Here is a 15,429-nt window from a genome sequence, read left to right on the forward strand (position 1 = left end):
TGGTTTAAGATGTTTACATACCAACTGCTTGTATTATATTCTATGTGCACACAGTTCATGGAAACTGCAAGGTAATACAATTTACCTTAGCCTGTAAGGGAACAGAGATAAGACAATCTCATTTTCTCATGTTTGTTACAGATTTCTTCATCATACTCAGAAACACTGGTTGCAGCTCAGCTGGTGCCAGATCTTTTGTCAAACCACCTGTACACAGTAGTTCACATCTTTCTTCATGGTTGCATTGTATACAAAGACTTGTGAAGACTGATAGGGCTCTGTGTTTCTTTTGCCAACCAGTGTGACTACAGACTATTTTATTCCGAGGAATGGTGTATGCTTTATCTGCCATCAAAGGGCACACAGTATGGAAAAGGAACTGTTCTAATACCTCATAGCAGTGAAATAAAAGAGCTTATTGAAAAGAAAGTGAAGAATCTTCTGGAGCAAGCTGACCCACTTCATGTTCCTGGACCTGCAGCTCTCTGTTATCAGCTATTTATACCCCGTTGTGTTAAGTAGCTCATAGAGAATAATCCAGATATCCAGCGGAAAGTGGTTCCCATTTCTCTACAGTGTCTGCATCCATTCCCTGCAAAGCCAGCTCTGTCTTCTAGTACAGCTCCTCTCATGCCCCACCACAGTCTTTCCCATACAACACACTGCATGGTGTGTTTACATTCTGCCTACCCAACAGACTTCTGCAAATCTCTGAGCAGCATGATCATACAGCAAAATAGGTGTTAGCTGGCTCTATGTAAACACACATATTGTTCAAATTAGGGCTTGAAGACAAGGGCTTCCTGTTCATTCTGGTTCCTTTACAGCTTTACTTGACTAGTAAAGCAACAACATAATCCCCTTCTGTTAACTCATTGAGAAATATATGTTAGAAGTGAAAAAAAAAAATAGCTAGAACACCACCACCTTGCTGAGGTTTAAAGCTCTCAGGCTCTCAGAACCACCATCAGCCACAAAGTTCCCCCTAAAATATCTTTAGAATGGACTAACCTAGAGCTGGCCATCAAGACAGCATCTTCCACGTGGCATTTTAATGGCCAGACAGCCTCTGCAGACACCTTCCTAGCACGAAGAAGACTGAAAAGCTGAATTATGTCCACTATTGAACTCACGTACTGAGAATGTCATTTCCCAATCTCTCTCATCATTATACCAACTCAGTAATAAATAAGACTTAACATTCTCCTTGGTGGAAGTATAAAGATAATATTCAAGGATAACACACAACAATGGTAAGCAGTCTAACAGAAGTGTACAGCTGATGACTGAAAGATAGTTCTTGAAGTGTTAATGACTTGGAGAGATGTAATGCCCAGGTTTGCCAGAGCACTGGAACAGGCTGCCCAGAGAGGCTGTGGAGTCTCTTTCTCTGCAGACATTCAAAACCTACTTGGACACATTCCTCTGCGATCCGCTCTAGGTGAACCTGCTTTAGCAGGTGGGTTGAACTAGATGATCTCCAGGGGTCCCTTCCAATCCCAGCCATTCTGTGATTCTGTAATTCTGTAGCTAGAGCCGAGTGAATAGACTCAGCACTAGAGGTTCAGACTGGCATCAGAGTTCAGCCACAGGTCTGCTTGTGCCAAAACATAAACATTTCTGTGTAATCTGAAATAAAGGCAGGCCTGACTAAAGGAAGAATATTTAGCACCATGGTTGAACTTCTATCTTCAAAGACCTATGCCAGCATGAAACCATTAGCATGCATTGCATGTCTGTAAGTCATGTAAATGAAGGCTCTTACAGGCATTGTGCGGGGGGGGGGCAGAAACAAGGACCCAGGAGGCAAATTGTCAGAGATTAACTAGTAATTCAGTGGATCCAGGTGATGAAAAATGCTTGAGTGCTGGTCTTATGGCAAATACCATCATGCTGCCTTTTTATATCATTTGTGTGTAAATGTTCTAAAATGACCCATTGAAATTATGAGACGCTAAGCTCTGTTGAACTGGCAAATAGGGGCTCTGTTTGAGCAATCTGTTTGCATCGGTTGACTCTATTAGTGACTTCAAATTTGAATATTGGTGTATAAACATGTTTATCACGTAACTCATTAGTCAAATTTCTGAATGAAATTTGATTTAACTGGTAGGCCGAGGCATGGGAGGTAAAACAGCAAAGTAAGTTAAAAACCATGAGCAGAAAACTATGAAACGGATATTGCAGGAGCAAATGTAAAGGTATTCTTTGCTTTACTCGGTCTAATTTTGGCAAGAATACTGAGAATTAGAGCCAAAGTGCTGTCATTTTTAGTAGTGTGATTCTTGCACCAGTGAAATTCTCTGGTGTGCTGTGACCAAATTCCCCAGGTATAAATGCAATCATTATTTAGTTCTGGATCTCTAATAATTGACCTCCTGCTCTGATCTTAGTTTAGGAGCAATTGTTTGTTAGGAAAAGAATTGAGAACCTGAAATCCATGAAAAATATTTTAATGAGCAACTTTGCAACTGTCAAATGCAGTTCTGTATACAAGCAAAGAACCTAGAAGACAGAGAAAGCAGAACTGAGAAAATCTTGTTGGTAGAAACGGGATTGTAGGTGTAGGAAAAGAGGCTAGTTGTGGGCAAAAAATTAAGATATTAAGGGTAAGGATGACTAAGTAAAAATAATTTTCAGTCAACAGTCTGGAGAAGGAAATTAGACTAGGATGTAGTTGGAGATGGCTGGGTTTCGTCACACATTCCTGTTTTTACCACAGGTACTTGCTACCTCCTCTCAGTGTCCTAATAGTTTCCATAGGCAGCCTAATGCCTGTCTGGCATCTTCACTGACAGTCCTGGAAGAAAGGGTTTCCCACCTCACCATGTCTGAGATATCCCCATCAGTCAGTTCAGAAACAAAGGCCAGCAATTACAAGACAGAATTGTATCCACTGAGTATGGGATATCCCTTGCAACGTGTTTTACTTTTTGGCAAGCTTTCAATGATAAGAAGTTTGCTTTGAAGTTTTTGATACAGAACTCATCAGAACCTGGAATGTTTGAGGTCAATGTATACTCTTTCCCTTATTCTTGAGATACTATTCCTGACAAAAACCTTTGAAGAGATAGAGCGAACTTAAGGACTGAAGTGTAGCAGTGTAGGAATTCATTTACAACATGTTTTCTTCTTTACCAAATGAAATCCTAAAATCTTAATACATCCCAGGCATTCATCCTGTATTTTGGATTAGAATGAGAAAATGTAGCTGCTCACCAAGTCATGGTATCGGTTCTTCCAAGCTAGTTACTAAACAGTTTCCTTGTAAAAGCCCAAAGCATTGCTCTCAAACCCCTTTGATTCCTTTTATCTCCTCATTTCCCTAGTTGTTGTTGTTGAAAAAAAGTCAATCAAATGCACCAAGGCTGCAGAAACAGAGGCTCACAAGGGAGAGAAAATTCAAACTCATCTTTTGTAGCCCTAATTCCCATGAATGCACCAGCAGATCAGAACTGGATTGATGCAGCTCTGTGCCCTTATCCAAAAGCAGTGCACTGGATAAAAGTCTATAATCTAATCCTATCAACCTGGCTTTGTGGTCTCTATCCCATGACACTAAATATGAATGGTTCATGTTTTTACTTTGCTTACAAATCAATACATTACCTGATGTGTGATGGATTTGTTGCCTATTACATAAAATCTATATTTCAACATATCTCCTATAGCAGATGAGAGGTGTTGTTCTGGATATCATCAGCAAACACCAGTAAAAAAACAGTTCTTAGGATAAAATAATGATATTTCTTTTAGCTAAAGAAATAGTTTGTTGTTTGTTTTTTTTTTGTTATGTTTTGGTTTTTGATTTCTAATTATGAGTCATCTATTTCTGTTGAACTCTTTCCTCCTGTATTTCCTACAATGCAGATGAGAAGAAACTGCGCTAGTCTTAATACTATCCAATTTTTTAAGGCAAGTTTGTGAACCATGAGAGTTTCACAGGAACAAATTAACCCTTGTAATCAGGCAGAATGGTTCAGTTTCCACACAGTTTTCCTGTTGATTTAAAATAGAAGCAAGCCCACTGCTTCCCTATTGCTGTTTCAGGAAGTCCTAAGATACTATGAGTTGTATGGTGAAATTCACTTCAAAAAAAGTCTTCACAGCTGATACTGTACACACATCAAGAATGTCATCCCTCTGATCCCAAACTCAGCTTTGTGCATGAAAAAGTGACAGCAGGCTTGTGTGTTCCCATTCAGTAGAGTTCTTCCCTGCAACAGAGGCAGAGGTTCCAGCAGCTTAGAAAGAGCTGAGAAATATGAGAGTGTGGAAACAAAGCAATAAAAACTCAGCTGGGCATCTCCAGTCAGAAATCATCTGGAATGTGGCAACACTAAGTTTCAGGGTAAGTTATGGATTTGGAAGCAGCTAAGGAAAATTAAATGAACCCAGAGTGAAGGAAAAAAGAGAACGCTTGTACAAGCTACGATACACATTTTCTGACGCAGTTCGCTTTTCTCTTTGTTACCACTCAGACTCCTCTGGTGATCAAATATCTGTTCAGTGAGGTTGGAGTTTGCATGTGATGAACAAGCAAATCTTGTCCTGACCTGAGGAGGCAGAAACATGATGAGGCCTGAATCTACCCAAGCTAAAAGCATTAAATTCTTAAGAGTACAAGAATTTAGAAGATTAGAGTATTAGAATTAGGATTTTAGAAAATTAGAATATTAGAGATTGCAAGACTGACTATGCTGATGTGCCTGTATATGTACAAAGATTGCAAAGGCCTTGGGCGCTTGGACATGGCTGATGCTGGCAATGCAGAGCTAGAGTTTGAGCACCAATGAGAGCACAAACTATCTCAACATTTAAAATCGGAAATAAAAGCATGAGTATTTAGTACAGAAAATAATTAACTAAGCCTCACGTGACCTTCTCACATTTTCTATTTGAACGTAAATAGCTTCATGCAATAATTCCTAAGAGCATTTAAACCAAGATGAAGTTTATAAACCAAGTCTGGAGGACACACACACAGGCTGTATCACCAGTAGTACACAGCAGCGCTCAGAAAAACTGCCTTCATTTGAATGTCTTTTGGTTTCATGGAGGGAGGCACATTTCACTTGCAGCAAAAATATCACTTCATGAGAACTGTACATGATTTGATGGCTAATAGAGAGTTTGGCTTCAGCTGGCTGCATAATCCACAGTCCAGTTCTGCTAGGGATATAGCATAAGAATGGATATATCTGTGTGTTCTCTCGTAAACGGTAATATTTTAACCTCATTTGCAGTTTAGCCAAATAGAAGGCACCTTGAATCAGGCTTGAATCTAGCTTGCTTTGCTCTCATGCATTTTAGGGCACTGTGGTGGGAATGACCCACCACCCCTCCACTTTGTGTCTACAGCAATTTTATAACACTGAGAAACCATCCTCTGTGGTTCGAAACCTTTCAGAGTAGCCTTTCCAAAAGCCAAAGACCTGCTGAAATGTAATTACTCACTTAATGAGCCAGTCTGCTTTGTTTTGGAAACACCTTAACCCTTTGTTGGCTTGTCCCTTTTGCATTCTGTGAGATTTTTTCAGTACAAAGATTTTAAGAAAACATTTTTGTTTTCAATTTCGATAATCTCTGGTGTAATTGCAGCCTGTGGTCTCGGTCCTGTGATGGCTGCAGGGGAGGCTGAGCAGATGCTGAATCACAGCTCCTGAGGCTACTCAGCCTACTGAGGTTGCAGCCCCAGATTATCCTGTGAGGAGAGGTCATTGCACTCTAGACAGCTTGTAGAGAATCCACACAGCTCCTGCCCTGGAGCCTTGCACCATGGCACTCACTTCTATGCACTGCTTGCGGTCACCTCAGAGCAGGACAGCTTGCTCGTTCATGGTATAGCCCTGCTCTACACCACTGCCTTTCCTATAGGACATCATAGCATCCATCCCACTGAGGACCATGCTAAGTTCCCAGCACTGATACTGAGACACAACCTGTCGGGCTTCCTGAGGTGGACCCACTGAGATTCTCCAGTGTTTTAGGACCGAGGCCCACATGCACACAGAAATTTCACCAACACATTCCAGTTCTTAACCATTCTTTCTGTAATTTCTTACATGATAAAAAAGGAGCAACTATCAAAATATAGTATCATTTGTAAGACAGCAGACATTTGTACATGCATTTTTCATCTGGAGGTCTTCTGTCCAAATCTTATCCATACCCACCACCAACCATCTCATTTCATGTCACAAAATAAAAAGAAATTTACAAATGAAAATATTTTTCCCTGTCTGTTTAGCAAAATCAGGTCAAGCTCAGACAGTTTAGCTATTCTCATGTATCACCTGCTCAGTAACATGGATTCTGCAGACATATTCCTAGCTTTCTCAGAGTCCTATGGGTATACTTGCCAGCTACATTAGTTTTTCATTTAATTTTTCAATGGCAGTGGCAGGCATATTCTAAACTACAGACTTTTCCCAAGGAAGACTGAGAAGAAATAAAGCAAACTTTGAATCTGCAAACTATATAGGAAATTAAAATTACTTTGAATACACAGGCTCAGTACTGACAACAGTTATAGAAAATAAATGGATATGATCAAGATTTTGAAAGAATGCAGCTTTCTTTCAGTACTGTGGGGGGTTTTTTGTTTCATAAGTGCTTTGGAACCCAGGAGTTGCTCTATCTGATCACATCGAAGGTACATCTAACACAGTGTTTTATCTCTGACAGTGACCAATAGCACACACTAAAAACAAACAAACAAACAAACAAAAACAACAACAACAACAAAAACACCCTAGGAGAGGTAGTATTTTATTAAAATATTCTTATTGCTTCTTATGGTGCAGCAACTACAAGCCTCAACTCTCACTTTCAATTTGCCCTTTCTGGAGCATCAATGAGTCCACCAATTTATTGCCTAATATTTCAAATACTGAAATTTCATATGTGAAAATATAATTCTGTGAAAAAAATAGTAGTGTACACTGTTAGAGCAAGGGTGCTCCTCGTCTCACAAGCCCATGTAGACCAAGTCAAGGATGAGCAAACATTTTCAAAGAGTGGAGAACAGTGCAGGAGAAAGAATGGAGAGCTACCACTCTCTATCCATTAGCAGTATTTATTAGCAAGAAAAGTTGATACTAAGAAGTTACTCTGTGCTGAAGAGTGTCAACAACATTCAGCAAACATATTTTTGGTCTGAAGGTACAACAGACCTCAGGAAGAGAACACCTGCACTCCAGTTTCCCACCTGTTGCATCCTCTGTAACTCCTAACCTTGTAGCCCACTTCCATGGAAGTGAGAGAAAAAGCACAAAGATACTAAGATTCAGCAATTTTCGTGAAACTGACAGGTAGACAGAGGGAAAAACCTGGAAGCAGCAACTCCAGGTAGGAAAGGCTGCAGCGGGAGTCATAGCCAGTCCAGCCTGGCCTGCCAGTGGGCCACCTAACACAACCACACTGGCCTGCCTGGGGCCAGCCCAGCATGGGCTGCTTTTTGCCCAGTGGATAACTACACAGGAGGGGCTGGGCCTGCTGAGGGGGAGTGGATATAGCAGATGTGGGAGGGTAAGCTGGGAGAAGGGAGGAGATGAGGAATTTAGGATGCATCCTACATCTATCAGTATTGTCTATTGGTTACACCACTCATGGAGTCACCTGGGTTTTTTTACAAAACTACATGCTATTACAATGAACAATGACCTATTAATCATTATGTAATGCTTTAAACAAAGCACAACCAGCTTTAAAAATGCTTATAGGGAGAAACAGCACCATACCGCATGCCATTCATCGTTTCTAGCAGTTAAAAATGGGAACACTGTGGTGTACAAGTAACTCCGGGACACAGCAAGATACTGCACTCAGGCCTTACATGAGCGACTGCATCTGCAGAGGTTCCACATTTGCTTCTGTGTGACATGAGCATATGCCATGAGCCCTGGCACTCAGATGCCCCAAGATTTTTTCTCTAGTATGCAACAGGATATCTTGTTTATCTTCCCAGCAAATGTGGGGCAGAAAGTTATGGGAAGAACATCTGAAAGCAATCATCATGCAGATTTCCTCTGCATCCTCCCTCCAGAATTAGGGGGTTTAACTACACATAAAGCAGAACAAACACCCATCCTTAGCTGCTGTAGGAGCTGAAAGATTTTCAGGCCTGTGCAGAACTTTTTTTTTAACTCTGCAGGATGACAAGGGGTGAAAAGTGTTGAAGTCATGGAAAAGCCTGGACTGACAGGGCAATGTTGTTTCTGAATCTTACTGATATCTGCATGCTGCCTCATTTTTCAAAGATGCATTTGAAAACTACACTCACTGCCTGTGGGAGTTCAGCTGCTTCAGAAAGTAGCATCAGCCATGTGTGGTGTCTGAAACAAGCTTTTACTTGCGCTGCTGCTTATTTTCGACTGTCAGCATGCATACCAAATGATATCAATATAATGAAGGATCAGGTTGAAGGTGCTTCTTTCATTGAGACAGATTTCTTTCCCTTAAATCATCGGTTATGTACTTTTTGTTGTAGCTGAAAATTATCACCTAATACAGAAAACTCCCATTTTTCACTGTATTAATTGAAACTCAAGACCTGAAACAAACAAAAAGACTGATTATTTTTTTTTCACCTGCTATAAATATTTCCATTTGTGGGTTCTTTTGTTATTTTGTGTTTTTTTGTTTTGTTTGTTTGTTTTTTATTTTTTTATTCTAACAGTGCAGCAGTTAATTTCAGTTGTTAATTTCAAGTCAAGGTACCAATGATTTGGCATTATCCTGTAAATTGCCCATCCGATTTTGATTTCTATAATAACTGTATCAGGTAATAACTGGTGCTTTATATGATACACTCCACAACCTTCTGTGCAAATACATTTTCACACAAAACAAATACAACCCATGATCATGTTTGCTTATTTTCAATTACTCCACAGATCTCTCTCTTTTACATTTTTAGTGCTTATTTTATACATGTACTTCTGAGTCCTTGACCTTATCACTCCCAAGCCTGTTGAGAATGTGAAGGAATGGATACAGATCCACTACAAGTGATGCTCATTGCGTTTGCATTTTTATTTTCTCTGTCAATGAAATATAATTCTGGAAGTCCCCAGGACCTGAGAGTCTGTAGCTGTCACTTCACAGTGCTATGCCATGAAGATGCTATGGAATGTTTTTAATAGTTATTTGACCTCCATTTCAGCAATATGCTGATTAACAGTGGTACAAGTTGGCATACCAGAACACACTGCCACAGCAGAAACTTACAGCTTATTTACAGTCTGCCTACACACATCCATTAATATTTGTGTTCATATTGAGAAAGTATTTTCATCAGCATTACTTTAATTTGCTTTTACTAGAATTTACTGAGACTGATGATCATATTAAAAGGACCACCTGCCTTAATTGTACCTTGCCTTCTTTTTTTGAATGACAATCTTGTGTGCCTTAAGACAAAATCCTAATATTGGCAAATAGAATTGGGAGGGTGGAGGGGGGGGCGGAACGTTGAAAGCAGAAAAAAAGTCCAGAATTCTGTGATTTGGCTTAAATAATTGTGAGATTTTCTGAGCTTGTGAGATTTACAACTATAGTGAATACTGGCCTGGCTCTGCTACTATTGAAGTCAATGGGAGTTTCCATTCCATTATCTGGGTGAGAACAGAACCAGAGCCGGTGTGGAGGACTGTCTATAACAGCAGTGCAGACTTATCGCTTTATTAAATGGAATGGAGGTGAAGTCTAAATGGTTTTAAAAATTTAGTTTTAAAATTAGTTTTCAGAGGTAAAGTATTCCAGCATATTAATAATAGCATTATTTTATTGGATGACTTCCAGTGTCATAGACCAATAGACTGAGTTGATAACTATCTTACAAGTAGTCTAAGTGTCCTGAATTTACTTAAACTTGATGAATTGGTTTGGCTCCAGTAATGACCATGTGAGCCTTCTATCAATACGTGGACTAAACCTTTGTTTTGACCTCTTCAATTCCTAAATATGTAACCTTTGGTGGACAAAAAAAAAATGGAAAAAAAATTAAAAACAATATATGCTTTAAAAATTAAGCGCCACCCAGAAAGCTCACTGACTGCCACTGCAGAAGTTTACCACATTTGAGAAGGATAACTAGACATCTCAGTTTCAGCGAAACAGCCTTGACCAGTCCTCTTTTTTGTCTTTACTTATCAAGAAAATCAAGGAAATTTTTCCATTAAATTTGTCTACTGATTCCTTCAACAGCACTATCTCAGGGGCTGTTGAGCTGTTCTCTGCCTATCAGTTGTTCCTTTTTGAGAAACCAAGACCATTGCTCCTGCTGAGAATAATGAATGATGTTTTATTTCAAGTGTACACAGCCACTGGGGAACAGGAACTAAAGGAAGCAGCTACCATAGCCGTTCACATAGAACCTGTTTGTTTCTCATTAAAAGTCAATTTGCTGGACTGCTTTTCAAAAGCCACTTTAAATGATTCTGAAAGAATTGTCTTAAAATATCAAAGAAGTAGTACCACCAGTCAATGGCTATGAGCTGTTCACACAAGGAACAATATTCCTGCTTCCACACTGTTTACTGGCACTCTACAGACTCCCTTTAAATGATGATACACGCACAAGCCAAGTCATTACTCTCTTTACCTGTGCCATGCTCTTATATCTCTGTATGCCTTTAGTCCTACATGGGAACAATGTCCTGACCACAGTAGCTTAACATAATGGACCCTCCAACACAGGGTGCAGAGAACTGGTAGAAGCTTCTTGCACTCTCTTGTCTCTCCTCAGAATTTTCCTATGAAAGAGTAGCACAAGTGTTTGTTTATTTGTTTGTTTGTTTATTTGTTTAACTAAGCAGCCAGGAAGAAAACAGCAAATGTGAAACAATTAATTGTAGTGAGTGGGATACATTGTCCTGTTTCTGCATTTTCTCCACAGGCAAAGTATCATGCTAGTCTCCTTGTTATTCAGAAAAAATATGCTGACTATAAGCAAGCTAAGATGTGAAGTGCAGAATCACAAGCAGTTTCATGAAACCTAGCCCTAATCAAGTGTCTACACAGTAGACACCAAGTAGAACCTACACAGGATTCAGCTTAGTGCTGCATTAAATCATACAGATCCTCCTATGTGTACATATCCTACAAAAGAAAGGCTAAAGCCAGATCATGTCATTTAACCAGCCCCAGTACTCAGAGGACTCCCACCAGGAAACCTTTTCCCTTATGCAGCTTCATTGCTTATCCTTTACTGCTACACTGTTGAGCACACATCTATTATCTGGAGAAATGTGTGAAGCTTTGTGTTGGAATAGATGTAAAAAAAATAAGTAACTATTTGCACCAACCACAAATACTGTGGCTTTCCCCTTAATATCAGCCTGAGGAGAGCTAGGGTCTGAGAGCACACCACACCTGGTTATCCACTCTGGAGTATGAGATCTGGGGTACGGGAGACAGCCTAAAGAGATGCAGATCTTTCTGCAAACTCTGTCATTGCTCTGTGTTTTCTTGTAATATGGAAGTGGTCAGGCAATATTAAACCATTTGACTGGATAACGGCTCAATTGTTGGCTGATAAGTTTTGAAGGAGTAGGCAAGGCAAATGCTTCCTGGTGTTCATATTTTAAAAAGTTTTATTTTTCAGAATTTTAGACATGCATTCTAATGAATTGTTCAAAATGATGAGAAATAAATCTGCTTTGACATCACCTGAAAACTCATCTCTTTCAAAGCTTGCCATAACAACAAATTTTCCAGAGGTTATTTTTTCTTATCATCAGTTTCAGTTTAAATTGTGCCATAGGCATTACTGGCTTCAATGTTAAATATTTCCTTTAAATATATGTGATCCAAAGTGAAAATGAGTTCTTAGGTGTTTCCTTGTTAAAGCTGGTTGATCAAATCACTTCTGGTATGTTAATGATTTCAAAAGCTGTCATGTTACTTCTGTCAATTTAAAAGGCCCTTTGTAGTAAAGATATTTGCATAGTAGAAATCATTTGTAATAATTGTATTTTAAGGAAAATATATTTTCTGAGTTCACACTGTAGATCCAAATTCACTGAGTATTCCGTTTTTTTGGAAATATATTGTTTTTTTCCCAAGCTTTCTAAGATTTCTTTTGCACGCTTAGATAGAGTAAATGAGCACCGTAGCCTACCTTCCAAACAGAAGCTGTGACAGTATCTGTATAACAAAAATACTTTGCAGGACAATCAACTTAATAGGCCTTTGTCACTAAAATAATTTGGTGCAGCTTGAATTAGGGCTGACAGTAGAGAGAGAAAGAGATTCCTCTTTTTCCTTCCTCATCTTTCCTCAAAATATGGGAAAATACTATAATGAATGTTAGCAAAGAAAATGTCCAATGGCTCGACAGGTTCCAAAGGTCAGGAATACATCTGAGACTTATGTCAAAGTTGCTGGTCCTAGAGAACTACAGATATGGGTTTTTCAGCAGAGTGGTTTGTTGAAGAGAGACCTGTAGATATGGGAAAAGAGGCATACCAATTAATCATTATTCTGTATCTCCTCTTTTTTTTTTTTTTTTCTAGCGAAGAGCATCCTTACCCACATGCACCAATCCTGTAATGCCTGGAGCACGTCAAGAACGTAGCTCTGTTGAAGCCTAGGAGCCGTAGTTTCACATCACCTTAACAGGTTTTGTGTGTTGCTGAGCTTCTGGCTACATCTCTCCCTCAGCCATTTGCTTTATGGTAGCAGTGGCAGCTGAAAATCCATGTCTTTGGGAGGGTTCCCTTATTTGGGGTGAGGGCTTGTCTTTCCTGTGTGAAATTTCATGGGTAGGATGTAGGGGAATGGTGGTTTAGTTTGGTTTGGTCAGGAAACAAGTGTTCACATTCTTGCACCATCAGAGTATTCCATTAGTAGAAAAGGGCTATCATTGCTTGAAAACGTTCAAAAAAAGTAGGCAAACAATAGGTGTCTGACATTATGTATAAACAATTATAAGAAATTTTTACTCAAAAGAGTCTAATTACTATTATAAGCAGGCAATAAATGTTCTGCTGATGCAGGTCAAAATTCACTTGACAAAATGAAGAAAAACTCTGGCTATAGGGTCGAATGATTGATTTCAAGGGACAAGTTTAAAAAAAATACTGGAAGCAGAGGTGTCAAGAAATACTCATTCTTGGACTTGAGCCTCAGTGCTTGGGGCTTAATTTCAACCATTTTTTCAACTTGTTCAAAGCTCACTGAGCTATTGCAGGTTTATGCTGGTATAAACTTCAAAGCAGTTAACTCTGCTGCAAAGGTTGATTTTAAATCCTACTTGGTTTAATTGATGCCATTCACATGAAAGACACAATCTGAAAGAATACTTATGTATCGTTTCTGCCACCTACTTTTATTACAATGTTTCAATCTGTCATCTGTTGGGCTCTTATTTTGTGGTCAGTCGTATTTTGTCAGATCGCCGCCTTAAAATCCTGACGATATTTTTTTCAGCCAAACTACAGCTTTAATTTCAGATGCAGTTTAATTCCGTGCATTGTCACTCACGTTATCCATTTCACTGGCACTCTTGGTAGCTAGGGGATGTCCCTTTCGTAGGGGCGGCTGCGAGCAGGCTGTTCAGCCTGGGTTCGGCGGGGGTCTCCCTGACACGCGTGGAACCACGGCACCGGGCTGCTGCCCCTTGGACACAACCTCCGTGGGGGCCCCCCTCAGACGGACACCCATGTTCCGTTTTTCCCACGCTTTCTGTACACGTCTCCCCGGAGGCAACTTACAAATAAGGGCTGGATATACCCGCTGCATCCCCCCAAAGGCTGTGGGAGAGGACTCCCTCCGCGAAGGAATGGGCAGGAGGCGGCGCGGCGGCTGCTCCCGCCGGCCCCGCTGCCGGCAGCCCCTCCGGCTCGCCCCGCCGCGGCTGCCCCGCCAGCGCGGAGACCGGTGTCGACTCGCTGGTGTGTCTGAGCAGGACCCGCCTGCCTGGCGACCAACACCCAGGGGCTGGGGGAGGGAAAAGGAGTTAAGCACGGCGAACCGCGGCGCCCTCCTCGTCCCTTCCGCCCCGCGGGGGGGCCCGCTCTAGGGCGGGGCTCTCATTGGCCTCCGCCGTTACCTCTGCCCAGGACTCCCTTCAGCGAGCATAGGGGGCCCGGGAGGGGGCCGGCTGCCTGCCTCGGAGGAGCCCCGGGGCGGGGAGGGGGGCTGGCCGCGGCCACCGCTTGGCTTGGCCGGCGGGACCACGTCAGCTCCTCTCAGAGACTGGCGGGGCCGAGATGGGCGACCCTAAGTGACTGCAGCCCCCTGACCCCAGTCCCCGGGGCAGAGTCGTCTGGGGAGGGAAGACGGGTGTCCGCTGTCCCCCGTGAGGGGCGGCTTGTCCCTGCCAGCCCTCAGGGGCAGCTCCTGTCACCCCCCTTGGCCTTTCTGAGCGCCGTGGGGAGTTTGGCAGTCGCTCGCTCCCCCTCTCCCCGCCTCCCCGCTCCTTCCCCCCGGGGGAAGGGAGAAACCGGCTGCCGGACAGACGTGGCAAACAACCCCCGCCTGCCTTCCCCCCAGCGGGGTGCGCGGGTGGCCGGCGGGAAGGGGAGCTGCCGGGAGCGCCCTCCCTCCTTCCTGCACCGAGAGCTGCCGCGGGGCTCCGTGCCCCTTACACGGCTCGGTTTAACGGGCCGGGAGGCGGGGAGTGCTCGGGACGGCCGGCTGCCGGGGCACCCCGGGCTCCCCCTTCACACACGCACACTGCCCGGGCGGCCGCGAAGCCGGGAGGAGAAACTCGCGGGTCTCTGCCCGCGCCCGGGCCGGAGAGACCTCCTTCGGGAGAGTGAACCGCCGGGATGCGAACGGGCTCTGCCGCAGTCGGCTGCGAGCGGTCTGATGGGGCTGTCGCTGCCCGTGCTCTCCGCGGGGAACCGAGCATTCAGGCCGGCTGTCCTCGGGGAAATGGGAGGGGCAGGAGTGAACGAGTGCGGGCACCCCGTTCTGGAGGGCCCGGGCTCCTCGGGACCCCTGGTGAGGGTCAGCATTGCCTTTTGCCCTCGGTTGCGGTGGGACGGCGGGGCGGGCAAAGGATCCTGCCTCCTCGCGGCTCCCCCGGCATCTTCCCCGCCGGCATCCTAGCGGGGCGGGAGGCTCCGCAGGCCCTGGACAGCTCCTGCTTTGAAAGCCCTCGGAGCGCCCTCCCGCCCGCTGCCAGCCGGCCGCCCGTCGAGTCTCCCGCAGCCGCGCAGCCCAGAAAAGCAGGGCGAGGGGCGGGGGACGTCTGAAAAAAAAAAATCAGACGACGAGTCAGATTTTCCTTCCGAAAGCCTCAAAGTGTCCACGTCCTCAAAGCATGGAACCAATTTAACGTCGCCGCCTCCCTCGCTCCCCCCCCCGGCCGACCCCTGGGCCGCCGCTGCCAAGGCTGCCGCTGAGGGCCGGAGACACGGGCACGTGACGGCCTGGGAGCCGCGCGGGCCCCGCGGCCGCCGCGCGCCCATTGGCTGC

Source organism: Columba livia, chromosome 2 (assembly GCF_036013475.1).
Source record: "Columba livia isolate bColLiv1 breed racing homer chromosome 2, bColLiv1.pat.W.v2, whole genome shotgun sequence".
Taxonomy (NCBI): domain Eukaryota; kingdom Metazoa; phylum Chordata; class Aves; order Columbiformes; family Columbidae; genus Columba; species Columba livia.